Genomic DNA, 19260 nt, shown 5'->3' with positions numbered 1-19260 from the left:
AACTTCTGGCCTGTCCCGCCTTAAGTGTCCTGTCAGAAAGGACCTTGAGTGCAGCAGGAGGTATTGTCACTGAGAAGAGGAGTCGCCTTGGTCAAAAAAGTCTGGATTACCTCACCTTTCTTAAGATGAATGAGGGATGGATCCCAAAGGGACTGACACTGGGCGATACATTTGACTGAACAAGGCCTGATCAGATGAGCTGCCTTGGGCTAAAAATGGTCCACACGCTGCTGTATTTGAACTCTGAATGCCGGATGACTTGCGTGACTTATCCGCCACCAACTAGGGTTCAAGCCGCAATGTTTTAGGGCACTTTCTGCCTGGCGAAAGAAACAGAAATTTTTCTGCCCGCTGCTACAGTAGCGGCTGCGACAATACCAAATTTTCCAGCCAGGTGTACATGCCTAATTTTTCTGGCCTCTGCTGCTGCACTTGTTATGGTGCTGCAATTTTTATGGCCGCTGCTACAGCTGCGACAATACCAAATTTTCCAGCCAGGTGTACATGCCTAATTTTTCTGGCCTCTGCTGCTGCACTTTTTCTGGTGCTGCAATTTTTCTGGCTGCTGCTACAGCTGCGGCTGCAACAATACCAAATTTTTCATCCATGTGTACATGCCTAATTTTTCTGGTACTCTCTGCTGACATATCTGTCCATTTTTGCAACCATGGATATTAGATGGTTGCTAAAGGTAGCATGGTGGCTCAGAGGTTAGCACTGCTGCCTTGCAGCGCTGGGGCCTTGGGTTCAAATCCCACTGTGCTGCCTAATATGGGGAAATCTTATGTGCTGCCTAAAGGGGAGCTCTAACTATGTGCTGCCTAACATGGGGGAGTCTATGTGCTGTCTAAAGGGGGGAATCTAACTATGTGATGCCTAAAGTGATGCTCCAAAGAAAGATCAAGACATTCTCACTATTGACAACACTGGCAATAACAACCGGAATTTTGTCCCATTCCTCCAACCGTGCAAAAACACCACTACCTCAATTCCGAGCACTTCCTCCTCAGAGCATTTTTTAGAACTCAGCCAGAAACCAACCTCCAAGAAGAAAATAGAGCAATTTTTTCTACCTATAACCCCAATGAAAAGAAAAAACATAGGAGGGGAACAAGAGGAGGAAAACAAACGAAAAAGAGAAAAGAAAACACTATCCCAATAACTCATGAGGACAAAGACAACAACAAAGATACGGAAACAACCATAAAAATCTTCAATTTATCCAAACAAACTCTCAATCCATATGAACTATCTCTTCTAAAGAAAGGGCTATCCTATTGCCCAGTCAATAAACCAGACGATTTCACTTTATTCCTGGACTTGCAGAGACATTTCTCATTACCCAACCAAGAATGGTTTAAAAAAACTAAATCCAAGGAAGCAAATCCCCTTGAAGGAAAGCATCCTCCTGTTAAAAATAAATCTCAATTTTACCCCATCCACAGCCAAGGACATCTAATCAAAACCTTTCATGACCTTGTGGCACAAGACCTCAAAAATCTTCCTATCAACCACAGCAAAAAAACTAAAAACGGATCCCTAACTAGGAAAGAGAAAGATGCTCTGAAAAAACTTAAAGACAACACAAACCTGGTCATAAGATCCACCGACAAAGGAGGAGGTATAGTTCTACAAGATTATGAGGACTATCATGCAGAAGCTCTGAAAATCCTACAAGATAAGGACTACTACCAAAAGCTCACCCATAACCCATACCCTCAATTACAAGAAATGATCAAAGAAACACTCAATAAAGCATTTACTGACAACGTAATCACCAAAGCAAAAAAGAAATTCCTCTACATCGACAATCCCTCCGTTCCATTCTACTACCACTTACCCAAGATCCACAAAAACCAAACACAGCCCCCAGGGAGACCAATCATCTCCGGCATCAATAGCCACACATCCCAAATCTCTCACTATCTGGATCTGATACTACAGGACTATGTCCAATCTCTCCCAAGCTATCTGAAAAGCTCAGACGACCTCATTAATCTACTACGCCCAATCCCCTGGCACAACAACCTCATTTTTGTCACAATGGATGTCACAGCATTATACTCCAACATCAAACACAACATAGGACTGGATTGCGTCAGAAGCACTCTAGAAGAGGACCCCAACATTCCACAACAACAATGTACCTTTCTGCTCAAATGTCTGGACATCATCCTAAACAACAACTTCTTCACATACGATGGTGCCACCTACCACCAGACGCGGGGCACCGCAATGGGGACTCGGGTGGCACCGACGTATGCAAATCTAGTGATGGGCACCTTTGAGAAAACCTTCATAACATCACATCCACTCTTCCAACAACACACGGTACTGTACCGTCGATATATAGATGATCTGTTCATGCTATGGAATGGACCTCCCCAACTCATCCAAGAACTCATCAACAGCATCAATAAAAACGACTGGGGGATCATACTCACATCAAACATATCTGCAGAAACCATAGACTTTCTGGACCTCGAAATCTCTCATACGGACAACAGCATCATCACCGCAACACATTTCAAAAAAGTTGATTCCAACAGCTACCTCCCTTACAACAGTGGACACTACAAAAAGTGGAAACTCAATATCCCATTCAACCAGTACAAACGTATCCGGAAAAACTGTACCTCAGATGACACCTTCAAATCCCAAGCGAAGATTCTACAAAAACGTTTTCTCTCAAAAGGATACCCAAAACAAATTCTGAACGAAGCCTACAACAAGACCAAAACCCTAACGCAAGATGACTGCTTACAACCAAAGAAAAACACAGAAAACCCAGACAACCAAATCAAACTGAACTTTATCACTACCTACAACTCATCTCACAATGCAATCAGAACCATACTCCAAAAACATTGGCACATCCTTCAAAATGACCCCATCTTACAAAAATCCCTACCGAGCAATCCAGGAGTAACTTTCAGGAGAGCACCAAACATCAAAAATCTAATCGCCCCCAGCAGACTCAAGCGACATACCAATTGCCACACTAACCACTCCAGTACAAAAACCAAAGGTGCTTCCAGATGTGGAACCAAAAGGTGCCTCTGCTGTGCCACAATTGACCACAAGCAAACCACCTTCTTAAATCTAAGAACCAACGAAAAACATAACATCAAATATCCACTCACCTGCAAATCCAGTTTCGTTATCTACTTAATCACCTGCACTTGCAACAAACAGTATGTCGGTCGGACCACCCAAGAACTCCACATCAGACTAAACCAACACAGGAATAACATCAAACGGAACTTCGCTCTGCACAGTCTCTCCAAACACTGCTCAGAAATGCATAGAGTAGAAAAAAAAACAATTAAAATCTGCCCCATAGACCATATCCCACCACACAAAAATGATAGATTTTCCACTCTAAAAAAACGAGAGATGTTCTGGATCTACCGCCTTGAAACTTTGCAGCCATATGGGCTTAATGATGCCACAGAACTGATCACATAAAAAGGAAACCTGAATCCATGCAAAAAAAATCATTTTTCTCCTGCCATCCATTCCCAGCCCTTTTAGCACCGTCTAAAAGGGCTAACCTAGCCTCTGCAGCTCTTTGTTAACCAACAGCACTTACCACAATAGTTCAAACCAAAACTTTATTGACTACATCCTAGTCATGTCCATCATACTCATACATCTGTTATACACATCTGTTACACAATGTTATAATGTCAACCATATCCTTCCACTATCGATTACCATGTAACATTGTTTATGAATTACTTCCTCACTTGTCAATCATGCTCACCACAATGTTATAAATGTAACCATTACTACACAGGAGCCACATACCAATTAACCTTTAACCCTAAATGTAATTTTCAACTAAATAATATACCTCTATTTAGGTAGCTCTCAGACATCTCCCATACAGCCTCCAACCATCACAAGTACTGCTTAGCTTGTTTCCCAGCCCACAGCATCTACCATAGACCCACACTAGTCTATTGGTTCTAAGGGAGAGATTTCAGTTATGTTAAAGGGACCTCAGTTCTAGTCTCCAGACACTCCCCCCAGAAGCCTGGAGGGACGGACGTCACAGCCCAGCCCCCTGTGACCACACCCCTCACACTGTGTATATAAGCACACTTGTTACATTAAGCCAGCAGACCTGAAGAAGAAAGGGATACCCTTTTGAAACGCGTTGTCCAATCCTGTTTGCTTTATGCTTTATATTTTTTTATTTTCTATTTTTTACTTTTTGTGTTCTTTATTTCTGTAAACCCAACCGTCAATAAATCCCCCCCTTCTTATCCAAGAAGTTTCCAGCAACCTTATTTTTTGCAACGGAGAAGCGCTTTCACACGCCGAGGTTTTTTCTGGGATAAATCCCCGTGTGGGATCTCCCGCAACCTGCTCCTGTACTAAAGTGGGCTAAAGCATGTTATTCCAAACCATTTAGGAATAATAGGTGATTTATGCCCTTTATGGATTGAAACCAGACTCTGCATCAACTATGTAATTTTCCATGGGAGTTTTGCCATGGATCCCACTCCGGCACGACACAGTCCAGGTGTTAGTCCCCTTGAAACAACTTTAAATCGCTATTGTGGCCAGAAAGAGTCCCTGTGGGTTTTAAAATTTGCCTGCCCATTGAAGTCAATGGCGGTTCGCCCTGTTCGCGAACTTTTGCGGAAGAAAATTTTATGTTCACGACATCACAAGTCAGCCTCTGACTTCCTGTTAACTAAAGGATGACATCATCACCTACCATATCCCTCCTACTAGCTTCCAGACCCCTCCTCACCCCTTACAGCTCCCCCTGCTATCTCTATGGGATCAGAATATATATATCAGTTATACGCCTCCCCTCAGGCTGTGTTCACACATTAGATTTCTTGCTGCTGTTTCTGTTTTTACTATATCACGTCAAAAATGGAGATTGTTCTGCAGTAAAAATGGTAATAGTAAAAATTTAAAAAATGTATAACAATTTTGGAATATAACTGCAAAAACAGCTAAAATGCAGTAAAATGTGCAGGGAAAAATGCAGCAAAGATTTAACATGTGAACAAAGCTAAGAGGCTTTAAATCTTCATAAAGCATCTCAATTGTATTTATAGGTCAAATTCTCCTCATGGTAATATTTCTCTTAAAACTTACTTTAAGTTAGAAAGTGCACCAGAACTGCACAGTGTGAACTAACACTAACACTTACCGTATATACTCGAGTATGAGCCGAGTTTTTCAGCACAATTTTTCGTGCTGAAAACACCCCCCTCGGCTTATACTCGAGTGAACTCTCCACCCGCAGTGGTCTTCAACCTGCGGACCTCCAGAGGTTTCAAAACTACAGCTCCCAGCAAGCCCGGGCAGCCATCGGCTGTCTGGGCTTGCTGGGAGTTGTAGTTTTGAAACCTCCGGAGGTCCGCAGGTTGAAGACCACTGCGGCCTTCGACATCATCCAGCCCCCTCTCACCCCCTTTAGTTCTGTACAGTACTCGCCTCCGCTCGGCGCTGGTCCGGTGCTGCAGGACTGTCCGGTGAGGAGGTCTTCCGGTGGGATAGTGGTTCCGGGCTGCTATCTTCACCTCTTCTAAGGCCTCTTCTAAGCGCTTCGGGCCCGGCCCCAGAATAGTCACGTTGCCTTGACGACGACGCAGAGGTACGTTCATTACCAACGTACTTCTGCGTCATCGTCAAGGCAACACCTCTATTCTGGCCCCGAAGCGCGGAGAAGAGGCGCCCCCGGTGAAGATAGCAGCCCGGAACCACTATCCCACCGGACGAGCGGAGGTGAGTACTGTACAGAACTAAAGGGGGTGAGAGGGGGCTGGATGATGTCGAAGGCCGCAGTGGTCTTCAACCTGCGGACCTCCAGAGGTTTCAAAACTACAACTCCCAGCAAGCCCGGACAGCCGATGGCTGCCCGGGCTTGCTGGGAGTTGTAGTTTTGAAACCTCTGGAGGTCCGCAGGTTGAAGACCACTGAGGGCGGATGATGACAAGAGGATGATGAAGGGGGGGGTGTGGGATGATGACAAGAGTGTGATGAAGGGGGTGTGTGGGATGATGAAGGGGGGTGGGGATGATGACAAGGGGATGATGAAGGGGGGGGTGTGGGATGATTACAAGGGGATGATGAAGGGGGGTGGGGATGATGACAAGGGGATGATGAAGGGGGGTGTGTGGGATGATGACAAGGGGATGATGAAGGGGGGGTGTGGGATGATGACAAGGGGATGATGACAGGTCATGAGGATGAGGGTCTGGATGATGACAGGCGGTGATGATGATGAGGGTGTTAATGACAGGGGTCTGGATGATGACAGGGGGGGATGATGTATTTCCCACCCTAGGCTTATACTCGAGTCAATAACTTTTCCTGGGATTTTGGCTTGAAATTAGGGGCCTCGGCTTATACTCGGGTCGGCTTATACTCGAGTATATACGGTAACCTGGGTAACCAGCAGTCTTAGAAGCCTGTAGGATTCTCGATTTGTAATTTTCTCCTAAGATCGCCCCCTCTTATATTATTACATACCTTTTGAATGTCACTAATGCACATGTGGATGTATCCCCATCATGGACTTCTCTAAAATGTCTGAAAAGTGCAGACACATTAAACTGTTAACTATTGACATCTGATATATATGCCATCTTATCCTGGTTTATATCAATTTTACTGCTGCTTATTAGGGTATTGCTTATGTTTATATATATATATATATATATATATATATTCAATGTTTCTTGCCTGTATAGAAATGAATTTACATGTATATATTGGGTACATATATTGGGTCCATTCAGCTATTCTGTTTTATAGTCCATGGCGTTTCTTGTAGATTTCTTTTTGTAGGGGCTTTTAAAATGTTCTGACATTACTTGCACGTGACATGCTTTAAAGTGTAGGGTTGTCTTCCCCGAAAAGTGTTTCTGATTCTGTCAGGTTTTTTCTGTCACACATTCAGAATGTACACAGAATTTAGGTGCACAACCTGACAAAAAGAATGCTGTTAGTATATGAGGGCCAATGTGTCTGTGTTGGTATGTTCCAGCATCACGTCCAAACGGCTGAAGATATTAACATAAAACTTAGCACACATGTTACTTATATGTCAACAACAAACATAGGATAGGTAATTTAACCCTTACTCACCCTCATTTGCCAGGGCTGGGGTTTTTTGTTTAAAGTCCCATACAAGTCTATGGGAAATATGTTAATACATAACTTCCAAATGGCTGGAGATATTTCGAAAATACTTTGTCACATTTTACTTATATGTCTACATAAAATATAGGATAGTTAATTTAACCCTTAACTACCCCCATTTGTGAGGGTCAGGATTTTTGTTTAAAGTCCCATGCAAATCTATGGGAAATGTATGTTCCCACATAACTTCCGTACGGCTGGAGATATTTCAATAATACCTGGTACACATATTACTTTAAACATATGTCAATTAAAAATATATGATAGTTAAATTAACCCTTACCTACACCTTTATATAAAAGATGTATTTTTGTTTCAAGTCCCTTGCAAGTATATGGAACTTCTAGTGCCTTACTCCACAAGCTCTGCTCTGCATCTCCTGGTGAATGTGTCAGTCCGGGTTGCAAGCCACACCCCATCTCACAAAGACACGCCCACTGTTTAAGCCCCACTCCTTTAATTCTCTACCCTTTTTGTACATCGGTCTGGCTTGCAAATCCCGCCCAGTCCCACAAAGCCACGTCCCCTTCTATTTTCAGCTTATAATATCTTCATCACAAATCAGTCCCACCTGAGGACAGGATATGAGGATGGGACATAAGGATGGGATATGAGGACAGGACATGAGGATGGGACATGAGGACGGGACATGAGGTCAGGATATTAGGACGGTATATGAAGATGGTATATGAGGATTGAATATGAGGTTTGGATATGAGGATGGGACATAAGGACGGGATATGAGGATGGGATATGAAGACGGGATATGAGGACGCTATATGAGGTTGGGATATGAGGATGGGATATGAGGATGGGATATAAGGTCGGGATAGGAGGTCGAGATATGAGGACGGGATATGGGAATGGGATACGGGGGCAGGATATGGGGTTGGGATATGACAACAATATATGAGGATAGGATATGAAGTCAAAAGCTTCCTCCTTTGTTGATTTTCCTCACCAACAAGGATTAAGAAGGAAAAACCGGGCAACAACGGGTACTCAGCTAGTCCATATATATAAAACTCAATGCGTGTGTGTGTGTGTGGATGTATGTGTGTGTGTGTATGTTCCAGCATCACATCCAAACGCCTAAAGATATTAACATGAAACTTAGTACATATGTTACTTATATGTCAACAACAAAATAGGATAGGTAATTTAACCCTTACCCACCCCCCATTTGCGACAGTTTGGGTTTTTATTTAAAGTCCCACACAAGTCTATGGGAAATGTGTTACTGCATAACTTCCAAACAGCTGGTGATATTTCGATAATACTTGGTCACTGTTATGCCGAGTGCTCCGGGTCCCTGCTCCTCCCCCGAGCGCTCGCGGCGTTCTCCTCTCTGCAGCGCCCCGGTCAGACCCGCTGACCGGGAGCGCTGCACTGACACTGCCGACGGGGATGCGATTCGCATAGCGGGGCGCGCCCGCTCGCGAATCGCATCCCTAGCTACTTACCTGTCCCAGTCCCCGGCTGTCATGTTCTGGCGTACGCGGCTCCGCTCTCTAGGGCGCGCGTGCACCAGCTCTCAAGGATTTAAAGGGCCAGTGCACCACTGATTGGTGCCTGGCCCAATCACTGTAATTAGCTCCCACCTGCTCCACGCCTATATAACCTCACTTCCCCTTCCCAGTATTGCCGGATCTTGTTGCCTTGTGCCAGTGAAAGCGTTTTGTGTATTTCCCAAGCCTGTGTTCCAGACCTTCTGCTGTTGCCCCTGACTACGACCCTTGCTGCCTGCCCTGACCTTCTGCTACGTCCGACCTTGCTCTTGCCTTGTCCTTCTGTACCGCGCCTGTCTCAGCAGTCAGAGAGGTTGAGTCGTTACCGGTGGATACGACCTGGTTGCTACCGCCGCAGCAAGACCATCCCGCTTTGAGGCGGGCTATGGTGAATACCAGTAGCGACTTAGAACCGGTCCACCGGTACGGTCCTCGCCTATCCCTCTCTGACACAGAGGATCCACCTCCAGCCTGCCGAATCCTGACAGTCACATGTTACTTATATGTCAAATAATATATTTAAATTAACCCCTAACCTACCCCATATGTGAAGGATGGGTTTTTTGTTTCAAGTCCCATGCAAGTATATGGGACATCTGGTACCTTACTCCACAAGCTCCGCTCTGCATCTCCTGGTGAATGCATCTGTCACTGGCAAGCGACCCCCTCCCTGCATTCCATGCCCCATCTTGCAAATACACACCCATCCTTTAAGCCACACCCCTTTTATTTTCCGCTACAATATCTTTACAACACCGTAGCCCCACCTGAGGACGGGATATGTGGATTAGAAATGAGGATTGGATATGAGGTCAGAATATGAGGATGGGATATGAGGACAGGATATGAGGTCGGGATATGAGAACGGGATATGAGGATTAGAAATGAGGACTAGATATGGGGACTGGATATGAGGATGGGATATGAGGTCAGGATATGAGGATGGGATATGAGGTCAGGATATGAAGATGGGATATGGGGGCGGGATATGGGGACAGGATATGAGATCAGGATATGAGGACGTGATATGAGGTCGGGATATGGGGACTGGATATGAAGTCGAGATGTAAGGACAAAATATGGGGACAGGATATGAGGTCGGCATATGAGGAGGGGATTTGGGGTCGAGATATAAGGAGGGGATATGAGGTCAGAATTTAAGGACAGGATATGAGGACAAAAGCTACCTCTTTTGTTGCTTTTCCTCCCCACACATGGATAATGTAGGAAAAACCGGGTGATGCAGGGTCCTATTTAGCTGACATGACAACGGTGGCCCCTACCTCAGGAATTGTGTTTTGTTAAAGGGGAACTCCGATACAAAACATATTATTCCCTATCCACAGGGTCCAACCGCAGGGACCCCCTCCCCCACTCTCTCGTGCCGTGCAACCTGGCTCTTCTCATGTACGGAGCGACCGCAGCACCATGCATGGATTACTGTCGACCACTGCGCGAAGAGGTGGCTGACACGTCCCTCTCTGAGCCAGAGATACATGAACGCTGTATCTCCGGCTTTCCCATAGAGATACACGGAGGGACATGTCGGCCACCTCTTCGCGCAGTGGTCGACAGTAATCCATGCATGGTGTTGAGGTCGCTCCGTACAGGAGAAGAGCCAGGGTACACGACAGGAGATAGCAGGGGGTCCCGGCGGTCAGACCCTCTGCAATCAATTATCTCCTATCCTGTGAGTAGGAGAGGATAAGATGTTCTGTACCAGAGTTCCCCTTTAACATATGTAAGGCTTTTACTAACATTTCTATATATAAAAATTTTTTTTTTATAATTAAGTGCCTTTTTTTTATCTGAGCCCCTGCCCTCCAAAATGTCTGTGCACGTCCCTGGGTGTTTCCCAGAATGGCAAAAGCCTAAAGTCAGCCTATGTCCCCCTTAATAATGCCCACTGACTGGCTTGCCTCTGCCAACCCCATTTGACTGACAGTCACTAGATGCCTTGGTTTGGGCTAACTCTTGTTTTGCTGGGGAACACCATCCTGTGCTATTAAGCTTCATTTGCATAATAGATATTATTAAACAATTCTATAACTAAAATTGGAAGGGGAACCTCCAAGCCATGTAAATGTTATCTGTTTACACTGAAACAGCCGCCTTTAATAAGACCTGCTTCCTTCCCCTACACTTGACCTTGGGTTTGTCTGTAGAAATACAAACACACACAACATTCACCCACTAAGTGATAATGATAAACTAGCATATTCATTACAGCCTATGTATATTAATATGTTTAACACATGCAGTGACCCAGATGTCTGTGGCCATGACTGTGACTGTAACATAGAAATACAAAGGTTAAAAACTATAGGTTTATAGTTAAAATAATTTTCTGAGAAATGTAAACGTGTAAAGAAATATTCATGTCTAATCTCCAATAAATAGGGGAGACCTTAGAGGAATATGCATGTAACCAAAGAAAGGAAGAAAAGAAAAGGTTTAGGACTGGAGTCTGAATTACCTTTTGGGGTCTATTAATGGAATGAATTTTGGGGTGTAAACTCTGGGATCTGAAAAAATATTGTGTTCTGATGAAGGACTCTACAGGCATCATCAAACTCAGAACAGAATAGGGACTTGTTTGACAGGGAGTGTTAGCATAATCAGAATAATGTATCTATATAGATACGCGACACCAGCACTATGGTATAGAGTGTGACTATGTGCCTGCTGCTGCTAATCGTATAAGTGTGAGCCCCTGTATCCCGCACAAATATGTAAAGATATGGAACAAATAAATAAAATAGGTAGCGCTGCTAGGGACTTGCTAAAAATTGGATGAAATAGATAAATAGGCAACGAATGCAAATATTGCCGCGATTCTATCTTGCAAATCGCTTCATTAAACTCCATTTACTGTGGTGCAGATTCCAGGGCATCTTAAATGGCGGATCCACATTTCAAGACATGGGGCAAGGAACGCTGGGAAGGCAGGAAGGCAAGGCAGGGAGGGAGGTAGGCGGGATGACCCTGAATCACATGCAGGATGCAGCTTATCAGCAGCCAGTCACCCCTATGATGACACAGCCCTATATAATCGGCAGCCATCTTGCGGCCAGTCACTTCATCACAATACACTGCAGAAGGATCATAGCACGCAGAGCCTGTGTGTGTTACAGCAGAGAAAAGCGCAGTCCAGTAGCGTTTAATATCCTCCTAGTCACATCAGCGTTCTCGTGGACGGAGAGCATTGTGTTTTTTCACTGAAAAGGATTTTTACTGCAGTTGCAGGCATTAACCTCCAAGTCACTTTCTTCAGCATAGTATTACAGAAAGGGGCAGAAAGCTGTGTATTGCCTCATACATTTCAACAAGCTGCCTCATCTTCATAAACCTTAGCAGAGGAGGCAGATGGTATAATACCCAGCAGTCCATTCCTAATAGTCTTTGACAGAGTGCAAATTTGTGTTTAGTACACAGCTTTTTTTGGCGGCAGCACTGTTGTGTACTGATGGTGTTTAACAAAAATACGTTTTTTAAAGGGTACTGTAGCGCATTTTTCTGCCCTTATAAGTGCATACTGCATACGTACATCTAAGTAGTGTACTATTTTATACCTGCTAATCTATCAAGGGCCTAGATACTGTGAAAGGACAGCCAAAAGTAATCGCCGGCTGGTGTTTTACAAAAATACAGAGTTTTTAGGCGTATTGTAGTGGATTTTTCTGCCCTCATAAGTGCATATCGCATACGTACATCTGAGTAGTGTACTATTTTATACCTGTTAATCTGTCAAGGGCCTATATAATGTGAAAGACAGACAAAAGTAATTACCGGCTGCTGTTTCACAAAAAATACAGAGTTTTTAGGCGTATTGTAGTGCATTTTTCTGCCCTCATCAGTGCATACCACATACGTATATCTAAGTAGTGTACAATGTTGTACCTGCTAATCTGTCAAGGGACTACATACTGTGAAAGGACAGCCAAAAGTAATTACCGGCTGGTGTCTTGCAAAAATACTGAGTTTTTAGGCGTATTGTAGTGGATTTTTCTGCCCTCATAAGTGCATACCATATACGTACATCTAAGTAGTGTACTATTTTGTACCAGTTAATCTGTCAAGGGCCTACATACTGTGAAAGGACAGCCAAAAGTACTCACCGGGTAGTGTTTTAAAAAAATACAGAGTTTTTAGGCATATTGTAGCACATTTTTCTGCCCTCATAAGTTCATACCATATACGTACATCTAAGTAGTGTACTATTTTGTACCAGTTAATCTGTCAAGGGCCTACATACTGGGAAAGAACAGCCAAAAGTAATCACCAGTTGGTGTTTTACAAAAATACAGAGTTTTTAGGCATACTGTAGCGCATTTTATTGCCCCCATAAGTGCATACCATATACGTACATCTAAGTAGTGTACTATTTTGTACCATTTAATCTGTCAAGGGCCTACATACTGTGAAAGGACAGCCAAAAGTACTCACCAGCTGGTGTTTTACAAACATACAGAGTTTTTAGACATATTGTAGCGCATTTTTCTGCCCTCATCAGTGCATACCGCATACGTACATCTAAGTATTGTATTATTTTTTACCAGTTAATCTGTCAAGGGCCTACATACTGTAAAAGTCGGGGCAAAAGTAATCACTGGCTGTTGTACTCAGATACTTTTTTTAGTGTACTTTAGCGCATTTTTCTGCCCTCATCAGTGCATACCACATACGTATATCTAAGTAGTGTACAATTTTGTACCTGCTAATCTGTTAAGGGACTACATACTGTGAAAGGACAGCCAAAAGTAATCACCGGCTGGTGTCTTTCAAAAATACTGAGTTTTTAGGCGTATTGTAGTGGGTTTTTCTGCCCTCATAAGTGCATACTGCCTACGTATATCTAAGTAGTGTACAATTTTGCACCTGCTAATCTGTCAAGGGACTACATACTGTGAAAGGACAGCTAAAAGTAATCACCGACTGGTGTCTTGCAAAAATACAGAGTTTTTAGGCGTATTGTAGTGCATTTTTCTGCCCTCATCAGTGCATACCACATACGTATATCTAAGTAGTGTACAATTTTGTACCTGCTAATCTGTCAAGGGACTACATACTGTGAAAGGACAGCTAAAAGTAATTACCGGCTGGTGTCTTGCAAAAATACTGAGTTTTTAGGCGTATTGTAGTGGATTTTTCTGCCCTCATAAGTGCTTACCATATATGTACATCTAAGTAGTTTACTATTTTGTACCAGTTAATCTGTCAAGGGCCTACATACTGTGAAAGGACAGCCAAAAGTACTCACCGGGTAATGTTTTACAAAAATACAGAGTTTTTAGGCATATTGTAGCACATTTTTCTGCCCTCATAAGTTCATACCATATACGTACATCTAAGTAGTGTACTATTTTGTACCAGTTAATCTGTCAAGGGCCTACATACTGGGAAAGGACAGCCAAAAGTAATCACCAGCTGGTGTTTTACAAAAATACAGAGTTTTTAGGCATACTGTAGCGCATTTTATTGCCCTCATAAGTGCATACCATATACGTACATCTAAGTAAAGTACTATTTTGTACCAGTTAATCTGTCAAGGGCCTACATACTGTGAAAGGACAGCCAAAAGTACTCACCGGCTGGTGTTTTACAAAAAAACAGAGTTTTTAGACATATTGTAGCGCATTTTTCTGCCCTCATCAGTGCATACCGCATACGCACATCTAAGTATTGTACTATTTTTTACCAGTTAATCTGTCAAGGGCCTACATACTGTGAAAGTCCAGGCAAAAGTAATAACTGGCTGGTGTTGTACTCAGATACTTTTTTAAGTGTACTTTAGCGCATTTTTCTGCCCTCATCAGTGCATACCGCATACATATATCTAAGTATTGTACAATTTTGTACCTGCTAATCTGTCAAGGGACTACATACTGTAAAAGGACAGCCAAAAGTAATCACCGGCTGGTGTCTTGCAAAAATACTGAGTTTTTAGGCGTATTGTAGTGGATTTTTCTGCCCTCATAAGTGCATACCGCATACGTATATCTAAGTATGGTACAATTTTGTACCTGCTAATCTGTCAAGGGACTACATACTGTGAAAGGACAGCCAAAAGTAATCACCGGCTGGTGTCTTGCAAAAATACTGAGTTTTTAGGCATATTGTAGTGGATTTTTCTGCCCTCTTAAGTGCATACCGTATACGTACATCTAAGTAGTGTACTATTTTGTACCAGTTAATCTGTCAAGGGCCTACATACTGTGAAAGGACAGCCAAAAGTACTCACCAGCTGGTGTTTTACAAAAATACAGAGTTTTTAGGCATATTGTAGCGCATTTTTCTGTCCTCATCAGTGCATACCGCATACGTACATCTAAGTAGTGTACTATTTTTTACCAGTTAATCTGTCAAGGGCCTACATACTGCGAAAGTCCAGGCAAAAGTAATCACTGGCTGGTGTTGTACTCAGATACTTTTTTAAGTGTACTTTAGAGCATTTTTCTGCCCTCAGTGCATACCACATACCTACATCTAAGTAGTGTCCTATTTTATACCTGTTAATCTTTCAAGGGCCTAGATACTATGAAAGGCCAGCCAAAAGTGCACAACTGCTGCTGTTCTAGACAAATACTGTTTTAAGCATAGTGAAGCGTATTGTACTCCACTCATATACGCACTAAGTATGTCAGGCAGAGAAGTTCCAGGATGTGCACAGAGGAGTGGCAGAGGCCTAAATCCTTCAGGCAGAGGTCACAGCAGACTAGGGGCGAGTGGCAGCAGAAGTCGCAGCGAGAGGCCTGAGCTCCCATTATCAGCTAGCGGTCGTGTCTCAACCAGCAACCCATCTGTTGTCGTCGATTGGTTAACACGGTCATCCACTTCATCACAAGTGACATCTGACACCCCCAGTCAACAGTCGGTGGGTTCCTCAGACGCAACCCTCAGTTGGCATGGCCAGGGAGCAGTCCCTGTCCTCCCATTGCCTGTGTCCTATGCTGTTCCCTACCCTACAGAAGTATCTTATGCTGTGGGTTCAGCTCCACTATTCACTGAGGAAGATCTAATAGAGGACAATCAGCATCTACTGCCAGCCAAGAAGTGGAAGAGACATTGGCCGCTTCCTCCACTAGGCAGGCAAGTAGTGATGAGGAGAGCGATGTGGGAGGCGGTGTTGCCACTGTTCAGCAGACACTGTTGAGAAACCTGAGGAAGACATCAGTGACGTGCAGACACTTGTTGATGATGATGAAGCCGATCGCAATTGGGAGCCGGGTGCAGAAGGGGCTTCATCATCATCAGGAGAAAAGAGTTGCAGGTTGCCCGTGAGGCAACAGCTGAGCCAGCAAGGTGGTAGCATGGTTGGCAGTCAGCGTCGTGGTAGAAGTGGAAACTCTGGAGCTAAACGTGCCCGGGGGTGACCACCTGCTTTGCGACAGCCTACCTTCTTGGGGTTCCTGGAGGCAGCGGCAGTAGCAGTCAATTAGTGCAGACTGTTGGTGGGAAAATCAGTTACTCGGCGGTGTGGCAGTTTTTCATCAAGCATCCTGAGGAGGTTCACATAACCACATGCAAGATATGTCGGAAGAAGGTGAAGCATGGCCAGGGTCCCAATGTTGGCACCACGGCCCTGCGTTAACATATGCTTCGCCATCATAAAGCGGCCAGAGAGAACCGTGGCTCCGATTTAGTAGTCCAGCCTGCTGCATCACGCAGTGGCATGTCAATCCCTCTTTCAGCCAGCCAAGGCTCCACCCCCTCAGCTGAAGGGAGCTGTGTGCCATACCCTCCTTCTGTCACTCCAGATGCTCCTGCTCCTCCTATTTTTAGTCAGCCATTCCGTCAACAATCCATTGGCGAAGTCATGTCCAAGAGACAACAGTATGCGCCCACTCATCCAACGGCTCAGAAAGCTGAATGTGCTCCTGTCTAAGTTGCTGGAGCTGCAGTTCCTCCCTTTTCAAGTGGTGGACTCTGCACCTTTCAGAGAACTGATGGCTTGTGCCGAGCCGGGGTGGAGAGTGCCAAGTCGTAATTTCTTTGCGAAGAAGGGAGTACCAGCCCTGCACAATTTTGTGGAAGAGAAGGTGGTCCAGTCCTTGAGCCTGTCGGTGTGTAACAAAGTGTACGGCAGCACCGACGTCTGGAGCTGTAACTACGGTCAGGGACAATACATGTCCTTTACAGCTCACTGGGTGAATGTGGTTCCTGCACAGCCACAACCCCAACTTGGACAGGTCACGCCGCTTCCTCTTCCACCCTCCTAGCCCATTGGTCCTGTGACAGTGTCCGTCTCCTCATCCTCCACCGTGTCCTGAGCCTCCACTGCCCAGACAAGTCTCAGTGGCCCTTCAGCATACCATGTGTGCAAAGCACGGCGGTATCATGCTGTTCTTCACATGGTTTGCCTTGGCGAAAAGAGTCACACTGGGGAGGAACTGTTAAAAGTAATTCATAAAGAAATCGAAGCATGGCTTACTCCATGAAAACTGGAAATGGGAACCAGGGTGACTGACAACGAGAAGAACATCTTGCATGCGCTGTGGCTGGGAAGGCTAAGCCATGCACCCTGCATGGCACATGTGTTCAATCTGGTTGTGAAGCAGTTCCTGAAGTGTTCCCCCCATTTGCAAGACATCCTAACAATGGGAAGGAAACCTTGCATGCACTTCAGCCACTTGTACACCGCAAAGCACACCCTCCTTGACCTGCAGCGTCAGAATGGTATCCCCCAACATTGATTTGTGACGTTGCCACACGTTGGAATTCCACCCTCTATATGTTGGACTGACTATACAAACAGAGAAAAGCCATCACGATTTCTTGATGATCTAAGCGGATAGAGGGACTCCCCTGTGTAACTTCAATGTGAACACGTGGCAGCTCATACCTGACACCTGCCGTTTGCTCAGGCCCTTTGAGGAAGCCACATTATTAGTTAGTCGCCACGATTACGGGATGAACAATGTCATTCCACTGTTTCATTTCCTACAAAACGTGTGGGAAACGATGGCTGGTCAGGGCAATGGAGACGTGGTGCCTACATGTTATGGCCACATGAGCCCTGAACTGGAGGAGGGGGAGGGGCACAGTGGAGCACAGTTTAGGTTTTGGGAAATGGACCATTTTTCTCATCATCTGACAGGAGAGGAGGAGCAGGAGCAACCAGAGGAGCTAGAGGGTTATGAGGAAGGTGAGACAGAGGACCTAGACACACCATGGCAGTATCCAGTGGAGATGGAGGCAGGGAGTCCCTCCAAGTCACTTGCACAAATAGCACAATGCACCTTATTGCATAGTGACAGCCAAATTGTCACCATTCGGCAGTGGGATGACTTCTGGCTCTCCACCTTATTGGACCCTCGCAACCGCCACAAAATGGGGGCCTTTTTTTACACCCACTGAGAGGGAGGACAAACTGACCTACTACAGAGACATCCTACGTAGACAGTTGGCCGAAGCCTATCAGCGCCATTGTCTATCCTCTCGCAGGTCTGACTTGGGGGCCCTGTCTGCTCACCTTCCACTGCCCTGGCTGCTGGGGAGGGGTGGGGTGGCAGGAGTAGTACCAGCTCCATCAGCAGCAGCCTGAGTCTACAGTCGCAGATGAGTACCTTTCTTCACCCGCATAGTGAAGCAACTCATCAGCAGCAGGTAGACATGGAGCAGGACCTGAACCAGCAGGTGGTGGCATACCTTGACATGCCCATGCCAACACACCTTGAACATCCGCTGGACTTCTGGGCAGCCAAACTGGATTTGTGGCCGCAACTAGCAGAGATTACCCTGGAAAAGCTGTCCTGCCCGGCAAGTAATATGCCATCAGAGTGGGTGTTTAGTGCGGCGGGGGCCATAGTCACCCCAATTCAAAGTAACAGCCGTTATTTTGTGACGGGCGATAGTAACAGGAGAAATAGTGCATGCACTATTTCTTCCATTCATTCGCCTGTCACAAAATAACATCCGTTATTAATATCGGGCGATAACGGGTTAAAACGGCTATTGGAAAAATACCATAGACTATAATTGGACTTTCTAATGGCAGTTTAACGGCCAATTTCCAGGGTTTTTATAATGGGCGTTTATAACAGAGGTATTTTTATAGTGTAAAAGCAGCCTAACTCAGGCTCACTAAATTCAAATGCAGTTGAAATATGATACTTTTTAGTTCGATCTCCTATCACGGATGTTCTCAAACTGTAATATTTCCAGTGCCTCAGAGTACCTTAGATGAGTTTTAATGTGTGGTATCTTTGGGAAACATGCCAAAATATTTCACAAGTATCACATAGCGGTAATAGGAATAAATAGCTGGAACCGTCATTGTGTACATTTCTTGTAGCCCGAGAAGTCTTCATTCCCAAGTGATCAACTTCATATGCATTTAATATTTTTATTATATTTAGTACTCAATATAACCTTATTGTTGTTAATCCTTCTCTTAGAAAAAAAACAAGATAAATATCCAGTCATAGGATATTCTTCAAGGACTATGTTTGCATAAAGATAGGTTCAGGTTTTACAGTAGGAAGAAGAAAATTAAATTTTACAATAAATTTTGGGATATTTTTTTCTATTGTTGTTTTTTATTTTTTATTGTTATCCAATTCATTACAATAGAATTGGA

General features: G+C 44.4%; 1 protein-coding gene across 6 annotated transcripts in view; it reads right to left on the bottom strand.

The window, feature by feature from the left end:
• The window catches only part of MYOZ1 (myozenin 1), a 127243-nt gene that overhangs the window by 74647 nt on the left and 33336 nt on the right, over positions 1-19260 (bottom strand). The window contains exon 1 of one of the 6 annotated variants that reach the window (XM_056530686.1): positions 16078-16125. The exons of 4 other annotated variants lie outside the window; for them this stretch is intronic. The gene's annotated coding sequence lies outside the window, so the exon portion shown is untranslated. Of the gene's footprint in view, positions 1-6501; positions 6531-16077; positions 16126-19260 lie in introns of those variants that run through there. One more of the 6 variants, XM_056530684.1, reaches the window with a different exon arrangement.

This window comes from Hyla sarda, chromosome 7, assembly GCF_029499605.1.
Source record: "Hyla sarda isolate aHylSar1 chromosome 7, aHylSar1.hap1, whole genome shotgun sequence".
In the NCBI taxonomy this organism is placed as follows: domain Eukaryota; kingdom Metazoa; phylum Chordata; class Amphibia; order Anura; family Hylidae; genus Hyla; species Hyla sarda.
Note: the sequence above shows the minus strand (reverse complement) of the source record. Positions and strands in the feature narration are given on the sequence as shown.